Raw genomic sequence first — 8,928 nt, 5'->3', positions numbered from 1 at the left:
GGCCTCTTCAAGTCTAGCCATAGCTTTTTCGAACTTCAAATTGATGGTATCAATATGAGCACTAAGTTGAGCACCCATGCTTTCCTCCTCTAGTACCCTTGCGAGGTCTACTATATTGTGAATTATGGACCGCCATTTCCTCAATCTTGTTCCAAGTTTGATTATCGTCAACTTCGGTGAACATACCATTTGATCCCATGTTGATAATGTTTCTTGAGTATTCATAAAGACCATTCCAAAATTATTGTACCAAGAACCACTCGCTAAGTCCATGATGAGGACATGAGCGACAAATTCCCTTGAATCGCTCCCAAGTTTCATACAAAGATTCTTCATCTCTTTGCTTAAAGCCCGTAATTTGAGCTCTTAGCATGTTAGTCTTTTCCGGTGGGTAGAACTTTTTGTAGAAAGCTAGAGCCAATTTCTTCCAAGAGTCAATTCCGAGAGTAGCCTTATCAAGGCCTTTCAACCATTGTTTTGCGGTGCCAATTAGAGAAAAGAAAATAAGACCCATCGAATTTGGTCTTGAGTTACACCGGTTTGAGAAATCGCATCACAATAGTCACAAAAAGTCTCCATGTGAGAGTGAGGTTCTTCACTAGGCATCCCCCCAAATTGGCTTCTTTCGACTAATTGGATAAATGCGGATTTGGCAATGAAATTTCCGGTTAAGTGTTGTGGTGTGGGAGTACCATTGGGTAGGTTCTCCTCGGTTGGTACGGAATGTGATGAAAATTTAGGCATTGTGGGTTGATTTTGTGTTGGATTTTGTGTTGGGTTCTCCTCACCTTCTCTTGCAAAAGGGTTGACGAACTCAATAGTGTTTGGTTGAATATGTACAACCTCACCAATACCTCTCAAAGTACCTCTAGCAAGTCTTCTATTGTTTGTCAAAGTCCTTTTAATTTCGTGATCAAAGGGTAACAAGTTACCTTGTGATCTTCTAGACATGCAAAATATCAAACAACTCGAAAATAATTAGAACAAACCTTGAGGAGGTTTACTTCCCCAAGGCAAAGAAAGACAAAACTAATAACAATCTAGGAAAATCTAAATCAAGTTAACACCGTCCCCGGCAACGGCGCCATTTTTGGTCGAGCCCTCTTGAGAGGTTTAGTTTTCAGTACTTGTCGTTAGGAGCACCTAGACCAAAACAATATTTATAACTCCACAAACGACTCTACTATTAGTAAAGAGGAAAGTAAAGGTCGGATCCCAAGGGACGGGTATTGAAGTGAGATTTTCAATTACAAGTAGCGGTGTCTAGGGGTGTCACAATTTGGGGTTGGAATAGAAGATCACTAAACTAAATAGCAATGAAAGTAAACAAGCAAGATGATTAAAAAGGGGTGTAAACAATTGATAAAAGGGCACTAGGGTGTCATGGGGTCATAGGGGATTCATGGGAATTGATCATACAAACATATTCTCAAATTATAAGCAAGCAATTATTGTTGTGATGGATTGAGTTGGTTTATATCTTACAATCCTAGGAAAGTTTGGGTCCCGGAGCCGAATCGATTAGATTGCACAACACCTACAAGTCGACTTAATCTTCCCTACTCAACTATATGCATGGTCTAATGAGACTCGAGTTGGTTTATGTCTTACAAGTCTCATTGAAAAGGTAAGTGATGGGTAAAAAATGCAAGGATTCATAGGCTCGCATATCATCAAACATAACATGTGCATAAGTTGAGATCACAACAAGCAAGTAAATAAACTATGAAAACATATTAAATTAAGCATGAACATCCCCCATGTTGGTTTCCCCTAATTACCCATTAACCCTAGTTAAGGAAACTACTCACTCATTATCATATTGAACATGCTAGCAAGGTTGTCAATCATACCAACAAACTAAAACATGATGAATAAATGAAGATGATTAACAATAATTAAAAAGGGATTAAGAGAATTATACCTACTAATGATTCCAATAATAAAGCAAAGAATAATAGAAGTACTTGATGATTGATTGGAAGGTTGTCAATCTCCAAATAATAACCCAAATAATCTTCAATTACCCAAAATGAAAGATGAACAAAAGAGAGATTAAGGAAATGAGATTTGTATTAAGACTTGATTAAAAATTGATTACAAGATTAAAGAGAGATTAGAATGATATAAACTACACTAAAGATTGATAAGAAGAATATCCTTATTTAATTAGACTAATGGGGTATTCATAGTGGGGATTAGGTACACAAATTAGGGTTTACTAAGGGCTTAAATGACGATTAAGTCCTTGAGGAATCGCTCCTCTCAGAAAAATATGCGAGTCTCCTTTTTGCTAGTCTTTCTGAGGTATGCGCATCCTTCATAGAACAAGAAGAAAATGGAATAGCTGTAACACAATCCGAGCGTCCAGGGCAAGGGACGAGCGGATTGTCTGGCTTTTGGACGAGCGGATTCAATGGCTGGACGGGCGGATTGTGGTCTTGTTGGACGAGCGTCCCTCTGAAGAAGACGCTCGAATTCCTTGTCTTGGACGGGCGTCCAGAGGGCAATCCGCTCAGATTCTTAGTCAGCTTCTTCCTTTCTTCTTTTCTTCCTTCTTCTTCATACAATCCTTGGGGATTTCGTTGGAGATGCAAGGATCTTTTCTCATCATTGCCCATCTACTATAATATGTACAAAGGCCTTCTAGTCTTGTCTTCTCTTTGATGCTTGGTCATTGAATTCATTCAATTTAGCTTTATTTTTCCATGAAAATGCAAGGTTTGCACTCCTTTCCTACCAAGGGATCAAAACCTCAAAGAATATGCAAAACAAAGGACTAAAGACAATAAATGACCTAAATATGCACTAAAAAGCATGGGAACATGGCTAATTCGGGAACTAAATACGCTCAAATAATGGTCACATCAGAACCCATGACATCCTAGCACTTTTAATCAATTGTTTACATCCTTCCTTTTATTACTTGTTTTACCTTATTGTTTGCATTAGTTTAGATACAACTACAAACCCAAACAAATTGTGATACTAGCATAAATTAAGATAGATAGACTTAGAACCCAAAGCACACCGTCCCATGGATCGACCTCGACTTACCACTAACTAGTTGTTTGTTGAGTATTATAAATGTGTTTTGATTGGGTGTACAACGACACGCCCACGTCAGGTTTCAATCTTGTTTTGTTTTGATTTTGGCTTGGGTCTTGGCCGTGATGTTGGGTGATTAGCCTTTGGCTTTGGTTTTTTTTGCTTTGAGCGAATTGATTTCGGCTTTGGTTTTTGCTTTGGCCTTGAATTTTGGCTTTGGGTGAATGGATATTGGCTTGGGCCTTTGACTTTGGCCTTTCGCTTTGACTTTGGGTGGATGGCCATTGGCTTGGGCCTTTGATTTTGGCCTTTCGATTTGACTTTGGATGAATGGCTATTGGCTTGGGCCTTTGATTTTGGCCTTGAGCTTTGTCTTTGGGTGAATGGATGTTATCTTGAATGGCTTTTGGGCTTGGGCTTTTGCTTTTGCTTTGGCTTTGGCCTTGAGTGAATGGATATTGGCTTGGGCCTTTGATTTTGGCCTTTCGCTTTGGCTTTGGGTGAATGACCGTTGGTCTGGGCCTTTGATTTTGGCCTTTTGCTTTGGCTTTGAGTGAATGGCTATTGGCTTGGGCCTTTAATTTTGGCCTTTCGCTTTGGCTTTTGACTTATTGGTTCTTTGCCGTCCTTCGTTCGAGGCAGGTAAAGATGCAGACAGGGATGTACCCATTGGTGAGGGGTTGATTCTTGGTGATGGGGTGTTTTTTGTGGGGAATGGGCTTGCCTTCCGTCATTGATCACGAACAAGGAGATGTTCTGGTTTGTTATCTAGGTTCATCGTAGAATCCCTTTGATAAAAGCTCGTTCGAAATTGGGTGTTAATGAAAGGTTTCTATTGCCAGACATGGAATAGGTAAAGAGAATGGACACAGAGTTTAAAGTCCTTTGCTTGCTCAGTACCGAACGTCACTCGAGTGTACTCATATTGAATTGGAACATGTTGTTTGTTTTAAATCAATTCTCAAATGAATTCTCGTTGTCAACGGAAAATGGTAAAGGGGAGAATATATGATAGTTGAAAATCGTGCTTTATTTAGATAAATAAGAGGTTAGCACAGACTCGATGAACACATGTGACTCATGGGGACAGCCCCCAGTTGTCATTTAGGAATAAAAGGATAGACGCTAGGATAGATATGAGAAAGCCTAAGACTCGGAATCGGATTAGGACTCAATCATAGATACAGACTCCTAATCATCACTTTCCTCCTCGAAGGTCTCTTTCGCAGCATCCAGCGGCTTGAATGTCTGGTTTTGAGCATTGACCCACTTGAGCACTTCACTCTCGTTGTTGGGGATGATATGAGGATAATAGTCCATGAGGCTTTCATCTCCTTGCAGAAAGAGATGTTCATTAGGGTTGTCTTCATCACTTGGTTGGCATAGAGATGAAGCTATCAGTTCATGATTGTCGATCATATTTTGAATAACATGTTTCAGTTTGAAGCATGTTTCAATGTCATGACCATTCCCTTGATGATATTGGCAATAGGCACTACTGTCCCAGAAACGGGTTTTCTTGCATTCAAGCGGGTCCGGAGTGGGCCCAATTGGTTGTAGCTTCCCTTCCGTCATGAGCTTTTGAAGTGTTGCGGCATAGGTTGTGTTGAGTCTAGTGAATGTCTTTTGAGAACGTTCAACCTTGCTGTCTGACTTGAGACATCCCGAAGGATTGCCTTGACTGAGAGGTGCAATTATGATTTTGCTAGCCTCGATCATATCTTGAATGGCATTCTTGAATTTGAAGCAGGTTTCCGTGTCATGGCCCTTGCCTTGATGGTATTGGCAATAGGCATTAGGGTTCCAGAAATGGGATTTCTTAGCCTCAGATGGATCCGCAGTTGGTCCAATCGGTTTCCGTAATCTTTCTGAAGTAAGTATCCCCAGAGCGGTGCCATATGTTATTCCCAGATCTGTGAATACCCTTTGATGTTTTTCCATGGTTCCAACATTGGTGTTTTTTGGGATGTTTTTGTGAGTTTTATTTTTGTTTTTGTTTTTGTCAATCCTGGGCGGAAACAGGATTTGGTCATTGTTAATGGGAAGTTTTGGGGAAATTGCTTGATATTTTGAAGGGGATTTTGGTGAGGTGATTTCTTTGTTGGTAGGTTTGTGGATGTGGGAACCATCGGCTGATTCCTCATTTTCAACAGCTGTTGGTTGGTGAACCAAGGGTTGGTTTCCTTGATGGTCAGGTTGATTTTCGGTACTACCAAACCTCTTCTCCAAATTAGCCATCCGGGTGTTCAAGTCATCGATAGCAACTTGCAACTTTGAGAATATGTTGTTGATGGAGACGGAGAGCATCATTATGGCGCTTTGTATACCATCTTCGTCAATTACATGAATTTTCTCATCGTCAGGAGAAATGAGGTGAGAGCAATCTAGGGAAGATTCCTCATTGTGCTCAATAGGGTTTTTAGGAGGGTTGTTTTTGTTGTTTGTTGAGGGAGGTAGTTGTAATTCTCCCTTTTCAATCATATCAAGGATGGTACCTTTTAAGGGGAGACACATCTCAGTGTCATGTCCGCGACCTTGGTGGTATTGGCAAAGGAGGTTTCCATTCAATCTTTGACCTTGCTTGTTTGGTAGAGGGTCCGGAGTTGGACCAACCGGTTTGAGCTTTCCTTTGGAGATTAGCCTTTCCAAGGCTGTGGCATAAGGCATACCCAAATAAGGGAAGGACCTATGAGGTCGTCTGGTTTTGTTTGGCGGAGTACCTAAGGAATTGGCTTCAGTGGTTTTGGTAGCCTTCCAACTAGGGCTGACTTTGTCGTTGGCAAGTAGTCGGCTTTCAAGGAGCTTAACCCTTTGCTCAATATCAGAAGATGGATTATTCTCGGTTACCATTTTGTCCTCAACTTGGGAGAGACGAGTGCTCAAATTTTCCACGGTAGCTAGGAGTCGAAGGACCATGTTGTTGGTTTCAGCAGAAGTCATGGCGGATGAAGGTTGATCAGCTTCTTGAGTTCCTGGTTGACGATCAATGGCACCCAAGGGATTCCTATTTGATATAATGATAGGCGTTATAACTTGTCTTGTAATGTGACCATAATTGGCGCATATTTAGCCCCCGAATTAGCCTTGTTTCCATGCTTTTTAGTGCTTATTTGGGTCATTTCTTATCTTTAGTTCTTTGTTTTGCATATTCTTTGAGATTTTGATCCCTTGGTAGGAAAGGAGTAAGAATCTTGCATTCTCATGGCAAAAGAAGACTAAATTGATCGAATTCAATGACCAAGCATCAAGGAGAGACAACATTAGAAGGCCTTTGTACATATCATAGTAGAAGAGCAATGTTGAGGAAAGATCCTTGAGTCCCCAAGGAAATCCCCAAGGAATTTATGAAGAAAAGGGAAGAAAAGAAGAAGTTACTATGCTGACTGACAATCCGAGCGGATTGTCAACAATCCGCCCGTCCGCCCTCGCACAATCCGAGCGTCCCGTGCTCGAATCCGTTCGGATTCCCCTCAACAATCCGTCCGGATTCCCAGAATCCGCTCGGATTCCATCGCCCAAATCCGGCCGTCCCGACCTTATTCCGCCCGGATTTCTTCACAAAGACGGGTTGTCTTCTTCAAGCTACGAAAAGAGAAGCCCTTCTCTCTAAAAATACCGGCTTCTCCTTGCTCAACTTAAAAAGTGTAATTACTAGTTTAGCCCTTAGTTAACCCTAATGCATCCTCCCTAATTTTCACTATAAATACCCCATTAGGCTAATTAGAGGAGCATGTTCTTCTTATCAATAATTAGTGTAGTTAATATCAATCAAATCTCTCTTCAATATTGTAATTAAGTATTAATCAAGTTTTAATCCAAGTTTTAGTTCTTTAATCTCTCTTTTGTTCATCCTTTATTTTGGGTAATTGAAGATTATTTGGGTTATTATTGGGAGATTGACAACCTCTCAATCTAGCATTCAAGTACTTCTATTATTCTTGCTTTATTATTGGAATCATTAGTAGGTATAATCTCTTAATCTCTTTTTAATTATTGTTAATTACTTTCATTTATTCATCATGTTTCATATTGTTAGTATGATTGACAACCTTGCTAGCATGATCAACATGATAATGAGTGAGTAGTCTCTTAGCTAGGGTTAATGGGTGATTAGGGGAAACCAACATGGGGAATGATTCATGCTTAAATTAATATGCTTTCATGTTTTATTTGCTTGCTTGTTTTGATCTCAACTCATGCACATGTTATATTTGATGAAATGCTAAGCCTATGAATCCTTGCATTTACTATCATCTCCTATCTTTTCAATGAGACTTGTAAGACATAACCCAACTCGAGTCTCATTAGACCATGCATGTTGTTGAGTAGGGAAGATTAAGTCGACTTGTAGGTGTTGTACAATCTAATCGATTCGGCTCCGGGACCCAAACTTTCCTAGGATTGTAAGATATAACCCAACTCAATCCATCACAACAATAATTGCTTGCTTATAATTTGAGAACATGTTTGTATGATCATATCCAATGATTCCCCTATGATCCCATGACACCCTAGTGCCTTTAATCAATTGTTTACACCCCTTTTTTCATCTTGCTTGTTTATTTTCATTGTTATTCTAGTTTAGTAACCTTCTACATCAACCCAATTTGTGACACCCCTTAGACACCACTAGTTACAATAGAAATCTCATTTCAACTCCCGTCCCTTGGGATCCGACCTTTACTTGCCTCTTTACTAATTGTAGAGTTGCTTGTTAAGCTATAAATTGTGTTTTGATTCGACCGTGACCAACGACCACATCTTAATTTGTGAACACTTAGCGGGACCGCATCAAAAAATGGCGCCGTTGCCGGGGACGGTGTTTGTTTGATTTAGATTTCTTTTTATTGTTATTAGTTGTGTCTTTCTTCGCCTTGAGGGAGTAAAACACCTCAAGGTTTGTTCTAATTGTTTTTGAGTTGTTTGATATTTTGCATGTCTAAAAGGTTACAAAGTGATTTGTTACCTTTTGACCGTGAAATCGAAAGAACCTTGACGAACAATAGGAGACTTGTTAGGAGGAATTTGAGAGGTGTTAGTGAAGTTGTTCAACCCACTAGTGAGTTTGTCAATCCTTTCGCAATAGAAGGAGAAGAAAACCCATTACACAATACCCCACAAAATCCACCTACAATGCCAAAATTCTCGTCACACTCCGTACCCACCGAGAAGAATCTACCAAATGGTACTCCTACACCGCAACATCTCACCGGAAATTTTATTGACAAGTCCGCCTTCATCCAACTAGTTGAGAGGAGCCAATTTGGGGGGATGCCTAGTGAGGATCCTCATTCTCATATGGAAACCTTTTGCGATTATTGTGATGCTATCTCTCAAACGGGCGTGACTCAAGACCAAATTAGATGGGTCTTATTTCCTTTTTCCTTAATCGGCACCGCAAAGCAATGGTTGAAGGGCCTTGATAAGGCCACCCTTGGAATAGATTCTTGGAAGAAGTTGGCTCTAGCTTTCTACAAAAAATTCTACCCACCGGAAAAGACCAACATGCTAAGAGCTCAAATTACGGGTTTTAAGCAAAGGGATGAAGAGTCTTTGTATGAAGCTTGGGAGCGGTTCAAGGGAATTTGTCGCTCATGTCCTCACCATGGACTTAGCGAACGGTTTTTGGTGCAATAATTTTGGAATGGTATATATGAAGATTCTAGGAAGATTCTCAATATGGGATCGAATGGGATGTTCACCGAGGTTGATGACAACCAAACTTGGAGCAAAATTGAAGAGATGGCAATCCACAATTCACAATATAGTAGGCCTCGCAAGGCTACTAGAGGAGGAAAGTATGAAGTGGACGCCGTTACTCAATTAGGTGCCCAACTAAGCTCCCATATCGATACAATCAACTTGAAGTTTGAACAAGCT

The 8,928-nt window shown here is 40.3% G+C and overlaps 2 non-coding genes across 2 annotated transcripts; one reads left to right on the top strand and one right to left on the bottom strand.

Annotated features, from left to right (window-relative positions):
* The first annotated feature begins 266 nt into the window (after positions 1 to 266).
* LOC141624244 (small nucleolar RNA R71) lies at positions 267 to 373 on the top strand. The gene has a single exon (XR_012534053.1). It is a non-coding gene; the product is annotated as a small nucleolar RNA R71 (small nucleolar RNA).
* Positions 374 to 8,553: 8,180 nt separating this feature from the next.
* LOC141624104 (small nucleolar RNA R71) lies at positions 8,554 to 8,660 on the bottom strand. Its single transcript, XR_012533915.1, has one exon. It is a non-coding gene; the product is annotated as a small nucleolar RNA R71 (small nucleolar RNA).
* Positions 8,661 to 8,928: the final 268 nt, after the last annotated feature.

The sequence above is a fragment of the Silene latifolia genome, chromosome X, assembly GCF_048544455.1.
Source record: "Silene latifolia isolate original U9 population chromosome X, ASM4854445v1, whole genome shotgun sequence".
NCBI lineage: Eukaryota > Viridiplantae > Streptophyta > Magnoliopsida > Caryophyllales > Caryophyllaceae > Silene > Silene latifolia.
The sequence above is the reverse complement of the archived record's forward strand: the minus strand, read 5'-3'. Positions and strand labels throughout refer to the sequence as shown.